The sequence below is a fragment of the Lutra lutra genome, chromosome 11 (genome assembly GCF_902655055.1).
Source record: "Lutra lutra chromosome 11, mLutLut1.2, whole genome shotgun sequence".
In the NCBI taxonomy this organism is placed as follows: Eukaryota; Metazoa; Chordata; class Mammalia; order Carnivora; family Mustelidae; genus Lutra; species Lutra lutra.
Window position 1 is genome coordinate 76,186,434 of NC_062288.1, and position 14,714 is coordinate 76,201,147.

Here is a 14,714-nt window from a genome sequence, read left to right on the forward strand (position 1 = left end):
ATAATATCATTGTCCTATAAAAAGGAAAATAATTATGTGCAGTCTGTGAAGATAGTACAATCCTCAGATTGCAGCTTTTTGTTAGCTTTCTTAGAATCTAGAATGTTCTCTGAAGAGATTTGTGAGGGTTTCTTAAACTATTCTCTGGCTCAGATTTCCTCCTGTTTCAGTTCCTTGGTGAGGATAAACAGATACTGGGTCCTGTTCTCTGCGCTCACATTGGCCTAGTACCCATAACTAATCACACCAATTCCTTCAAAATTAAGACAGAACAAAGTACAATTTTCTAAGACTTTATATCAATATATCAAAGCATACAGTGAAAAAGGAAAAGATAACTGCATTATATTAGAGAATGTCTTTGCAGGTTTTAGGTGGGCTTTCTTTCCTTTTCACAAAATTTGATCATTCATGGCACTGTATAATAGAAAGTGTATTAGTGGGAATTTCCAATCATGAGAGACAAAAATTTGACTTACTCTGGTTTAAGCCAAAAGGGGAATTGATTTACTCATGTGAGCTCAGCGTGGCTTGCTCCTTGACGTGGTAAGCTAGCTGCAGCAACTCCAGGCTTATAGTCTATTCTCTCAACAGCGTTGGTAGTGGAATGAATGACTACTGGAACCTGAAACATAGTCCTAGAATTGAGTATGTCTGGCCCTGATTGCCCAAACTAAATCATAGGCCAGCTCTTAAAACTGGGGAGGGAGTCAGCTCTGCCTGGTCCAGTGTCTGAGAAGAAAAGGACTTGTTTCCCAAGAAAAATCAGGGTGCATTACCAGAAGAAGTGATTATGATGATGGATTTGGAGAAGGTAAAAATAAAGGATCTTGATTAAAGAGTGCTGCAACATGAGTCATAAAATCCAGACTATAGTCTGATTGGCTACTAAGTACTTTTATTACCTTGAACAGTCATTAACTCTGTAGGCCTTGGTTCCCAGTTCTGTAAAATCACAGACTTACATAAAAAAGTCCCCACAGTTCTCTGTTCATGTAAAGTTCTAACTCATTGATGAATTTGCTAGATATTTTGGTATTAAAAACATGACTAACCTGATTTTCTTTGGTAAAATCAATATAATGACTTTCATGGGATAGCAATATATATTTATTTTTAAAATTTTAAATTCCATTAGCCAACATATAGTACATCATTCGTTTCAGATGTACAGTTCAATAATTCATCAGTTGCCTATAACACCCAGTACACATCACCTCATGTGCCCTCCTTAATACCTATCATACAATTACTCCATCCCTCCAGCAACCCTCAGCTTATTTCCTATGTATGAGAATCTCTCATGTTTTGTATCTCTCTCTGATTTCTTCCCATTTAGTTTTCCTGCCCTTCCCATATGATCCTCTGCACTGATTCTTATACTCCACATATGAGTAAAACCATATGATAATTGCCTTTCTCTGATTGAGTTATTTTGTTCAGCATAATACCCTCCAGTTCCATCCAGGTCAGTGTAAATGGTAAGCATTCATCCTTTCTGATGGCTGAGTAATATTCCATTGTATATATGAACCACATCTTCCTTATCCATCCATCTGTTGATGGACATCTTGGCTCTTTCCACAGTTTGGCTATTGTAGACATTGCTGCTATAAACATTGGGGTGCAGGTGCCCCTTCTGCCCATTACATTTGTATCTTTGGCGTAAATACCTGGCAGTGCAGTTGCTGAGTCATAGAGTAACTCTATTTTCAACTTTTTGAGGAAACTCCATACTGTTTTCCAGAGTGGCTGCACCAGCCTGGATTCCCACCAATAGTGTAAGAGGGTTCCCCTTTCTCTGCATCCACAACAACATTTGTTATTTTCTGACTTGGTATTTTAGCCATTCTGACTAGTGTGATGTTGTATAGCAATATACCTTATAGTGAATGCAGTTCTGTCTAGAGTTGTAATGTCGTGTGCCGTCTTTGAAAATGTGTGCTGACTATAGTGTGCAAGGTTTCTAACTCATTTTTTAATTCTCCAGTCTGATTAGAGAAAGTCAAACCCTTATTTTTTAGAAGCAGTCATGCTGGATATTATTTTTATATCTTTTATATCTTCTTTATTTTTATATCTACTCTTGGGGTTTACTTAGAGCACCAATGAAGTCTTGAAGTAGCAGGGATCAATTAGAAAAAAAAAATGAGATAGAATCAGGTTGTGAGCATAATCGACCCTTTTAGTATGCTACTTAATAAAGGGGGATATGGTTATCATTATAAGGTTATCATTATACGGTAAGAATTACAGAATTGAGCTGGAGAAAAGAGTAAATCCAAAAGAAAAGTCTTAAGATATTTGATTGGTGCCATGACTAGCACTCAGTGCAGACAGCTGGCCTAGCTCATGCCATGATTAAGAAGCTGGGAAAGACCTCAGTGAAGAAGGGAAAAATTCCTTATGTTTGGGTATGGCACATGAATTATCTCAACTAGAGATTCTTGCTTTGGGTGTTAAAAACCTTTTATTCTTATAAGTTTTCGATCTAAATGCAAATATGTGAGTGGCCCACAGATTATTGAGATTTAAATTAAAAATCAAGACTGAAAAAAATATGACTGTTTTAGAAGTTCCATCAAAACTTGTATGCCTCATTGGTCTGTGATACTGGCAATGTATATATTGGCTTCTGATTTTGGTATAGATGAATCAGTCATCTGGAGTTTCAAAGCAATACCTTTTTAATTTATTGTAGGTTCTTGATCAGCTTAGACAAGAATGACAGGTACTATGGTAGGTGGACATTTTTAAGAACCCAAAGGTACCATTCACATGAAATTCAATATAAACAGTGTCTGCTGAAGCACAAGTCTCTATCTCTTTAAAGACAGGTACTGGTTAGACTCTACAATATAGAGGTTGCCTTCACAAGGGGGAACGAGTCTTGATTTGAAATAAAACAAAACAGGCATTCCGTCTCAGGTCTACCCCAAAGTACCTTATGCTTCCATGAATCTGGACCTTGTCTTTGAAAAGTCTGAAGTGGTTATGAAATAAATCTGTCAAGGAAGGCATGAGAAGAACAAAATAATAATCCATCTTGGTAATGCAAATGCTCTAATGAATAAGAGAGATGGGAGCTTAACAGGGTATAGGCTTAAATTGGAATACATATAAATAAGATTTCCATGACTGACATAACTGCCCAGTAGTGGACGCTGTATAAAATGTTAGTTGGTATGGTTGTCTTCTTTAAAGTACACTGGGGTATGGGGCACCTGGGTGTTTCAGTGGGTTAAAACCTCTGCCTTTGACTCAGGTCATGATCTCGGGGTACTGGGATCAAGCCCCGAATCGGACTCTCTGCTCGGCAGGGAGGCTGCTTCTGCCTGCCTCTCTGCCTACTCATGATCTCTCTCTCTCTCTGTCAAATGAGTAAATAAAATCTTTAAAAAAAAAATAAAGTACATTGGGGTAAATATTAAGTTTAAAGGTAAAAGTACTTAATGTGTAATGTTCACAAAATTAAATGAGGTATAATTTAGTATTTAACACTTCAAAAGAAGAAAAAGAAGATGATGATGTCATTACTCTGTAGAAGAAACTGTAACCCTTCATCTAAAATTTGGTTCAGATATCAAAACTGATGATTTTGCATGGACACACACACACCCAAGAAGGTATGAAAACTTTATTACTCCTATAATAAGGTTTTCTGGGGAAAGCAAGCCAGGTACCAAAGCAAGTCCAAAGGTGGATTGGAAGTATGGAGGATTTGGGATTTCATGGTGGTTAGGTAGTAGGGGTGGGGTGAGGGTTCCTTTGTGTATGTGAGACTTGCGTGACTGAAACTTCTCAGCCATGAGAAAAGAGAGAGCATCCAAGGTTTCTTAATAGCTTGTCCAGATGTAAATAAGGGGAAAGGGAAGTTATGCAGGTCAAAAGCTGCTACTAGTCAATTTTAATAATTAGTACTTTTTATATCCTTAGAAAACTATGCCTAATCTAATCTAAGGTAAATTCCCCCCAATCCATGATTTCTTTCAGTAGTTATATACTTTTAGCTCTTACATTTAGGTCTTTAATTAATTTGAGTTGATTTTTACATATAATGTAAAAGTTGAAGTTTTTCTTTATTCTTTTACATCTGAGAATATGATAGTTTCATGCCATTTGTTGTAAAGATTCCCTTCCCCATTTCCTCATTGTGGGTAGGTCTATTCCAGACTCACTATTTCCAGGATCTGTATATCCGACCTTATACCAGTACTACTTATTCTCAATTACTGTAACTTTGTAGTAAGTCTTGAATTCTGTTAGTGCAGATCCTACAACTTTACCATTCTTTTCAAAATTAACTTGGCTTTTTCATTTCCTTTATATTTCCGTACAAGTTTAGATTTCAGTTTGTCAACTTCTTTAAAAAAAAAAACTGCAGAAATTTTGATGACTCTTGCTCTGAATCTATGGGTCATTTTGAGGAGAAAAAGACTAATTCTTATATTCCCTTATATGTATATACCACATTTCCTTCATCCATTTACCCATTAATGAACTCTTAGGTTGTTTCAGTGCATTGGTTATTGTAAATAATGCTGCAATGAACATAGGGATACAGATATCTTTACATCTTTTTGAGATTGTGATTCCTTTTCCTTTGGATAAATACCCAGAAGTAGGATTGCTGGATTATATAATTCTATCTTGAATTTTTTTGAGGAAACTCCGTAAGTTTTTCCGCAGTGCTGCCATCAGTTCATATTCCCACCAACAGTACTTGAGGGTTTCCTTTCTCCACATCCTTCTCAAAACTCATTATTTCTTATTTTTTTTATAATAGCCATTCTATTGGTTATTTATTTGCATTCCCTGATGATTAGTGATGTTGAGCATACTTTTCATGTTCCTGTAGGTCTTTGGGAAAAGCTCTATTCACATTCTCTGCTCATTTTTAAAATGAGATTGTTTTCTGCATGAGTTCTTCATATATTTTAGATATTAACCCCTTACTAAATAGATGATTTGCAAATATTTTCTCCATTCTCTAGGTTGTCTTTTCATTTTGCTGATGGTTACCTTTGCTGCACAAAAGCTTTTTAGTCTGATATAGTCCCACTTTTTTTTTTCTTTACTTTTGTTGCCTTTAGTGTCAAATCCAAAAAAGTCACTGCCAAGTTCTATATATATCTATATTTTCTTCTAGGAGTTTTGTGGTTTCAGGTCTTACCTTTAGGTCTTTAATACATTGGAGTTAATTTTTGTGAGTGGTATGGATAGTGGTCCAGTTTCATTCTTTTGCATGAGGCTGTTCACTTTTCCCAGCATCGTCTATTGAAGTGACCATCCTTTCCCATTGAACCTTCTTGACTGTTTGTCATAAATTAATTGACCATCTATGTACAGGTTTATTTCTGGATACTGTTCTGTTCTATTGATACATGGGTCTGTTTCTATGTCAGTACCATGCTTTTTGATTAGTATGGCTTTATAATATAGTTTGAAATCAGGGAAAATGATGCCTCTAGCTTTGTGTAGTTTTGTTTGTTCATTTGTTTGTTTGTTTGTTTGTTTTTGTCCTCAGGATTGCTGGCTATTTGGGGTCTTTTGTGGTTTCATACAAACAGGAGGGTTGTTCGTTGTATTTCGGTAAAAAAAAAAAAATTCCACTAGAAATTTGATAAGGATTGCATTGAATCTGTATTGCTTTGAGTAATAGGGACATTTGTGACAATATAAGTTCTTCCAATCCATGAACAAAATGAGCACAGAATATCTTTCCATTTATTTTTGCCATCTGTAATTTCTCCTTAATTTCTTTCATCAGTGTCTTACAGTTTTCAGTGTGCCAAGTATACCAAGTCTTTCACCTCCTTGGTAAATTTATTTCTAGGTATTTTATTCTTTTTTAATCAAATACAAATGAGATTGGTTTTTTAATTGCTCCTTCTGATAGTTTGTTATTTGTGTATAGAAACGCCTGATTTTTATATATTTCTTTTACATCCTTCAACTTTACTGAATTTGCTGTTTTAACAGTGTTTGGGTAGAGTCCTAAGAGGTTTTTTATATAGTATCATGTCATGTAACTAGTGACAATTTTACTTCTTCCTTTACAATTTGGATGCTTTTTATTTCTTTTTCTTGCCTAATTGCTCTGGCTGGGATGTCTGATACTATAGAATAGTGGAGAAAGTGGGCTTCCTTGCCTTGTATATGATCTTAGATGAAAAGCTTTCAGTTGGTTGTGGATTTGTCACTTATGGCTTTTATTAATATTGAGGTATGTTCCCTCTATATGCTGATTGTTGTGAGGTTTTTTTGCATGAAGGAATGTTAAGTTTTGTCAAATGCTTTTTCTGGTGTACTGAGATCATCATAGGATTTTCCCAGTTTTATTGAGAAATAATTGTACATCACTGTACAAGTTTGAAGCACACAACCTTGCTGGACACACCCTTTGAGTATGACACAGTGTCCTTCCTCATCCCTTATTATAGTCTTTGGCTTAAAATCTAATTGATCTGATATAAGGATTGCCACCCCAGGTTTCTTTTGATGTCCAGTGGTATGGTAAATTGTTTTCCACCTCATCACTTTAAATCTGGAGGTGTCTTTGGGTCTAAAATGAGTTTCTTGTAGACAACATATTGACGGGTTTTGTTTTTTATTCCATTCTGATACCCTGTGTCTTTTGATTGGGGCATTTAGCCCATTTAATTCAGGGTAACTATTGAGAGATACAAATTTAGTGCCATTATATTGCCTGTAAGGTGACTGTTACTGTATATTGTCTCTGTTCCTTTCTGAGCTACTACTTTTAGGGTCTCTCTTTGTTTAGAGGACCCCTTTCAATATTTCCTGTAGAGCTCATCTGGTGTTTGCAAATTCTTTCAGTTTTTGTTTGTCCTGGAAGCTTTTTATCTCTCCTTCTATTTTCAATGATAGCCTAGTTGGATATAGTATTCTTGGCTGCATGTTTTTCTCTTTTAGTACTCTGAATATATCATGCCAGCTCTTTCTGGCCTGCCAGGTCTCTGTGGACAAGTCTGCTGCCAATCTAATATTTTTACCATTGTACGTTACAGACTTCTTGTTCCGGGCTGCTTGTAGGATTTTTCTCTTTTTCGCTAATACGTAAATTTTACTATTAGGTGACGGGGTGTAGACCTATTCTTACTGATTTTGAGGGGGGTTCTCTGCACCTCTTGGATTTTGATGCTGGTTCCCTTTGCCATATTAGGGAAATTCTCTACAATAATTCTCTTAAATATAACTTCTGCTCCCCTCTCTCTTTCTTCTTCTTCTGGAATCCCAATTATTCTGATGTTGTTTCGTCTTATGGTATCACTTATCTCTTGAATTCTCCCCTTGTGGTCCAGTAGTTTTTCGTCTCTCTTTTGCTCAGCTTCTTTACTCTCTGTCATTTTGGTCTTCTATATCACTAATTCTCTCTTCTGCCTCATTTATCTTAGCAGTTAGAGCCTCCATTTTTGATTGCACCTCATTAATAGCTTTTTAAATTTCAACCTGGTTAGATTTTAGTTCTTTTATTTCTCCAGAAAGGGCTTTTATTTCTCCGGACAGGGTTTCTCTAATATCTTCCACGCCTTTTTCGAGCCCGGCTAGCACCTTGAGACTCGTCATTCTGAACTCTAGATCTGACATATTACCAATGTCTGCATTGATCAGGTCCCTAGCCTTTGGTACTGCCTCTTGTTCCTTTTTTTTGTGATGAGTTTTTCCGCCTTGTCATTTTATCCAGATAAGAATATATGAAGGAGCGAATAAAATACTAAAAGGGTGGCAAAGACCCCAGGAAAATGTGCTTTAACCAAATCAGAAGAGACCCCAAATCATGGTGGGGGGAGAGTGGGTAAAAAGAAGTTCAGAAAAGAAAAAATTTAAAAAAGAAAACAAAAATATAAAAAAGAAAAATATGTATATATATTAGACTAGTGACTAGAACAGGGTCACCCACTTAATTCTGGTAGTATTTTGGTCTCTTAGAAGAAACTACATCCCAAAATTTTAAAGAATGAAAAACATATATAAGGGTAAACACAATGAAGGGATGGAATATGACTATAAGGATGAAAAAAAAATTTTTTTTAATTTCTAAAAAAGGGAGTTGATAAGGTAAGTTGGTTGGGAGAATAAAGAAAAAAAGTGGAGAGAATTTGCTCAGGCTGGAGACTGGAACAAGCCCAGTGCTGGATTTAGGGTGTATTTTGATCTATTAGAACAAGTTGTACCCCAAATTTTTTAGAAGAAAAACCCTATGTGTATACAAAAAATAAAGTTAGATATAATGAAGGATAAAATATGACTATAATAATGAAGCTTCAAAAAAGATTTTTTTATGAATAGTATTGTTAAGATAAACTAGTTAAAAAGCATTAAAAGAGGAAAGAGCAAAAGTTAAAAAAAATTTAGCATAAGAAAAAAATAAAATAAAATAAATTAATTTTGCAAGACTAAAGAATCATGGGGAGAAAGCCATGAATTCCATGCTTTGCTTTCTCCTCCTCTGGAATTCTACTGTTCTCCTTGGTAAGTGAACTTGGTCTTGGCTGGGTTTCTTGTTGATCTTCTGGGGGAGGGCCCTGTTGTAGGGATTCTCAAGTGTCTTTGCCGGAGGTGGAATTGCACCGCCCTTATCAGGGGCCAGGCTAAGTAATCCGCTCAGGTTGGTTTTTGGGAGCTTTTGTTTCCTGAATGCTTTCCGTAGGGTTCTGGAGGACGGGAATGAAAATGGTGGCCTCCCAGTCTCCAGCCTGGAGGAGCCTAGAGCTCGGGGCTCCACTCCTCAGTGCGCCCTCAGAGAAAAGCACCCAATCACTCCCGTCTCCATGGCCTCTGCCTGCGCTCTGAGCTCACCCAGCCTGTGCCCAAGCATCTCTGTCTCTGGCACACAGCTCTCCCTGGAGTCTCTGAACCCTGCAGATCCCTGAGCTCTTCCAGGGGTGTCTCCCTGGATCTTGTGGGGGTACCCACTTACAGAGCAGTGGCCTGTGCCACGGATTATGGTTCAAGGTAACCCCAAGTTGAGAGCTCACTCCTTGGCTCCGTCTCTAGCTGGCTTCCCTGCTCTAATAGCTGTGAGCTCTGTGACATTCAGACACCCCCGATCCTCTGTTACCCCGTGGGACCTGAGGCCACGCTGTCCCCGCCTGGGCTTCACCCTGGTTTAGCCTCTGGAGTGATGTCCCTCAGTGGAGCAGACTTTGAAAAGTTCGGATTTTGTGCTCCGTTGCTCTGCTGCGTGCTGGGAGCCGGCCGCTCCCCCCGCGGTCTATCTTCCTGTTGCTTTGGATTCACTTCTCCTCTGGTCTTACCTTTCAGAAAATGGTCGATTTTCTGTTTCTAGAATTGTTGCTCTTCTGTTCGATCTCCTGTTGGATTTGTAGGTGTTCGGAATGGTTTTATAAACTATCTAGCAGATCTCCTGCTGTCTGATGTCATCTCAGCCTGCTACTTCTCTACCATCTTGACTCCTCCCCCTGAAGCACACAACCTGATGGTTTGGTTTATGTGTATTGTGAAATGATTGCAACAATAGGTTTAGCTCCTCTCTTTTCTCATATAGATACAAGAAATAAAAAATATAGAAAAAAGTGAAAAAAAATTTTTGTGATGAGAACTCTCCAGACTTTCTCTCCCTCTCTCTTTAAGATTTTATTTATTTATTTGAAAAGGAGAGAATGAGAGAGAGAGCGAGAGAGAGAGAGCGTGAGAGCGTGAGACAGAAGTGAGAAGCACACTTCCCGCTGAGCAGGGAGCCCGACGTGGGACTCGATCCCGGGACTCCAGGATCATGACCTGAGCCGAAGGCAGTTGCTTAACCAAATGAGTGACCTAGGCGCCCCCAGACTTATTCTCTTGAAACCTTTCTTATATGTCATACAGCAAGGCCTGCTGTACTCAACATGTTCTACATTACATCCTTACTACTTATTTATCTCATAACTAGAAGATTATACCTTTTTCCTTTACTTTGTTAGTGTAGTGTATTACATCAATTTAGCACATTTTGGGTCATCCTGGAATCACTGGAATAAATCCCACTTGATCATGGTATGTGATCCTTTAATGCATTGTTGAATTTGATTTGCTAGTATTTGGTTGAGGATTTTGCATCTGTGTTTATGAGGAATATTGGCCTATTCTTTCTTGTAGTGTCTTTGTCTATTTTTGGTTTTAGAGTCATGCTGGCCTTATAAAATGAGTTTGGAGGTATTCCTTCCTTTTCTGTTTTTTGGAAGCATTTGAGAAGGATTGGTATTCCATAAAAATGTGATAGAATTCCCCCAATGAAGCTGTCTGGTCATAGACTTTGTGTTGAGAGGTTTTTAGTTACTGATTCAGTTTCCTTAGTAGTAATCAATCTGCTTAGATCTTCTTCTCTTGAATGAATCAGTCTCAGTTTATGTTTCTAAAATTTATTTCTTCTGAGATTTTCTTACTCATTAGTGCATAATTGTTCATAGTAGTATCATAATTTCTTGTATTTCTGTGGTATCAGTTGTAATGTCTCCTTTTCCATTTCTGATTAAATTTATTAGAGTCCTCTGCTCTTTTTGGTAAGTCTAGCTAAGTGGGTCTGTTTTGTTTATCTTTTCAAAAAACCAGCTCTTAGTTCTGTTGATCTTTTCTATTCTCTTTTTAGTCTCTCTATATATTTCAGTAATTTCTTCTCTGATCTTTGCTATTTTCCTTCTATCTTTTTTTAAAAGATTTATTTATTTATTTGAGAGAGAGACCAAGAGCACAAGTGGAGCGGAGGTGCAGAGGGTGAAGGAGAAGCAAGCTCCCTGCTGAGTGCAGAGGCCATCCCAGGACCCTGACATCAAGAACTGAGCCGAAGGCAGACGCTTAACAGACTGAGCCACCCAAGCACTCCCCTACATTATGAGCTAATTACAGCCACGGAGAGGTTCACTCCACTATTACACTATTACACTCTGTAGTCTGTTATTTTGGCTTACATAAAAAATACAACACTCAGTGGAATGGATGCATACATAGCTATTGGGAATGTAAAACTGCACAGCATCTCTGTAAAACACTTTGGTATATGTTTTTTGTTTTTTGTTTTTAAACAGCTGTATTGAGGGACGCCTGGGTGGCTCAGCTGGTTAAGCCGCTGCCTTCAGCTCAGGTCATAATCCCAGGGTCCTGGGATCGAGTCCCGCATCGGGCTCCTTGCTCGGCAGGGAGCCTGCTTCTCTCACTGCCTCTGCCTGCCTCTCTGACTGCTTGTGTGTGCTCACTCGCTCTCTCTCTCTCTCTCTCTCTGACAAATAAATAAATAAATAAAATCTTTAAAAACAGCTGTATTGAGATAAAATTTACATACCTTAAAACTCATGCATGTTAACTGTGCTAGTTCAGTGGTTTTTATAATATGTGCAGGATTATGTAATTATCACCACAATCCAATTTAGGAACATCTTCATCACCCCCAAAAGAAACTCCATATCCATTAGCTATCCTTCCTTATCTCTGCACTCTTATCCCAGGTCTACCCAACTAATTTACTTTCCTTCTATAGATTTGCTTGTTCTAGACATTTTATATAAATAAAACTGTATAATATGCAGACTTTTCTGTCTGGCTTTTCTAACTGATTTCAAGAATCATCCATTTAGCATATCAACTGTTCATCACTTTTTATTGCAAAGTAGTACTTCATTGTATGGGTAAACCACATTTTATCTACCCATTCATTTGATAGACATTTGAGTTGAATCCTCTTTTTGGCTACTATGAATAATGCTGTTAAGAATGTTCATATACCAGTTTTTGTTAAACATATATGTTTTCATTTCTCTTAGATATATATCTGGGAGTGGAATTGACAGATCATATAACTGTTATATTAACATATGTTAATTAACACAATTAGTTAATTAAGTTAACTAATTAAGTTAATTAATATGTTATGTTAACAAACTCTATGCTTAACATGTTAAAGAACTGTGGTAATATTTCCCAAAGCAGCAGTGCCGTTTTGCATTCTTAGCAGCAACGTGTAAGACTTTCAATTTCTCCACACCCTCATCAGTACTTGTTAATGTAGTTTTTTGTTTGTTTTTGTTAACACATATGTATTATTTGCTTCAGGGGTAAAGGTCTGTGAATCATCAGCCTTACACAGTTCACAGCACTCACCATTGCTCATAACCTCCCCAATGTCTATAACTCAGCCACTCTATCCCTCCCCCGCCACCCCCTAGCAACACTGTTTCCTGAGATTAGGAGTCTCTTACTGTTTGTTTTCCTCCCAATCTCATCTTGCTTCATTTTTTTCCCTCCCTATCCCCCAGGACTCGCCAGGCTGCCTTTCAAATTCCTTATATCAGAGAGATCATATGATAATTCTCTCTCTCTGGCTTATTTCACTTAGCATACTACCCTCTAGTTACATCCATATCATTGCAAAAGGCAAGATTTCATTTCTTTTGATGGCTCCATAGTATTCCATGTATATATGTATACCATATCTTCCTTATCCATTCATCTGTTAATGGACATCTAGATTCTTTCCATGGTTTGACTATTGTGGCCATTGCTGCTATGAACATCAGGTGCACATACCCGTTTGGGTCACTACATTTGTATCTTTGGGGTAAATACCCTGTAGTGCGAGTGCAGGGTCATAAGGTAGCTCTATTTTCAACTTTTTGAGGAACTTCCATACTATTTTCCAGAGTGGCTGCACCAGCTTCCATTCCCACCAACGGTGTCGGAGGGTTCCCCTTTGTCCTCATCCTTGCCTAGATCTGTCCTTTCCTGACTTGTTAATTTTAGCCATTCTGACTGGTGTGAGGTGGTATCTCATTGTGGTTTTGATTTGTATTTCCCTGATGCCAAGGGATGTGGAGCACTTTTTCATGTGTCTGTTGGCCATTCAGACATCTTCTCTGCAGAAATGTCTGTTTCATGTCCTCTGCCCATTTCTTGATTGGATTATTTGTTCTTTGGGTGTTGAGTTTGATAAGATCTTACAGATTTTGGATACTATCCCTTTATCTGATAGGTCATTTGCAAATATCTCCCATTCTGTCAGTTGTCTTGCAAAATAAGCTAAATTAAGCTTTGCCTACATGACTAAACTAGTTTTGTCTTCTCAAGGAAACTTTAAGCCTGGTCTCTGTCTTTCCTTGATTTTAACAACTACTACAAGGGCATTGTAGTAGTTGGGTTTTTGTTTTTTTCTTTTTAAATATTTTATTCATTTGTCAGAGTGAGAGAGAAGAAGAATGCATGTGCACAAGCAGGGGGAACGGCAGGCAGAGGGAGAAGCAGGCTGCTGGCTGAGCAGGGAATTCTGATTCCATCCCTCAGGATTTAGCTGGAGATAATAATATAAAAAACTATTCTGAGGGGTGCCTGGATGGCTTAGTGGGTTAAAGCCTCTGCCTTTGGCTCAGGTCATGATCCCAGGGTCCTGGGATGGAGCCCCTCATCTGCTCAGCAGGGAGCATGCTTCCTCCTCTCTCTCTGCCTGCCTCTCTGCCTACTTGTAATCTCTCTCTGTCAAATAAATAAATAAAAATCTTTAAAAACTATTCTGAGATAATTTGAGTTACCTGATAATTACAGAAGGAAAGATTTCTGAAGTTTAGAGGTACTTTAATTTCAAATAAAAAAATCTAGGCCTAGAAAAGTTAAGTTTCATAAGGCCAGTGACACAGGTCACTCAAGGGCAGAACAGGGAGTTTGATTTCAGTTTCTGTGCTCTATTTACCATAGCACAAAATACCACAAAATAGCACATTTAGTAAGACAGTTCAGAAACAAGGAAGAAAGGAGCAGGGACATCCTTTCTCCCCTCTCAAATTACCCCACCCAGGTGCAACATATTTCACTAGTTCCTATTTCATAACTAACAAGGGCAGTCTTGAAAATTCCAGGGTAAATTATCAGAAATGTGTGAACAACAAACTGGCTTGACCACACCAACTTGTGCTGCTTTTGCTTTAAGAAAATATTTTAGTGAAAATATTATATTTGGACTTAAATACCCTTTGAAGGATTTGTCAGGAAGGAAGTAGAACGTGAATTGTTTAGGCACCTCGAAGACACAGGGGCTCAGAAATCAAGTGAATTCGATCAGTCTGTTTTCTCCTCCTAAAGGGAAAAAAAAATCCTAAATCTCTGGGTGAAAAATGCAATTGATTTTTGTAAACTGATCTCAAATCCTGGACCTTACTAAATTCACTTATTAGTTGTAGTAACTCATTTGTAGATTCCTTAAGATTTTCTGTGTATATGATCTGTCACCTGCAAATAATAATAGTTTAACTTTTTCTATCCAAGTGAATAGACATTTAAAAAAAAAATGGTGAGGGCATATGTCCTTGACTTCTCCTGATCATAGGGGAATGCATAAGTCTTTCCACATTAAATATCATGTTGCTTACAGGTTTTTCCTAGATGTCCTTTATCAGGTTGAGGTAGTTCCCCTCTATTCCTCATTTGCTGGGAGTATTTGTCACAAATGAGTATTGCATTTTATCACTACCTTTTCTGCATCTGTTGAGATGATCCTATAATTTCCTTCTATATGTGGTAAATATGCTGAATTGTATTGATTGTTTTTTCCCTAGCTTTATTGAGATGTAATTGACATATAATATTGTATAAGTTTAAGGCATACAACATTATGGTTTAGTATACATGCATCACAAAACGATCACAACAGTGAGTTTAAATAACACATCCATCACCTCATATCATTACAATTTGTGTTTGCAATAAGAACT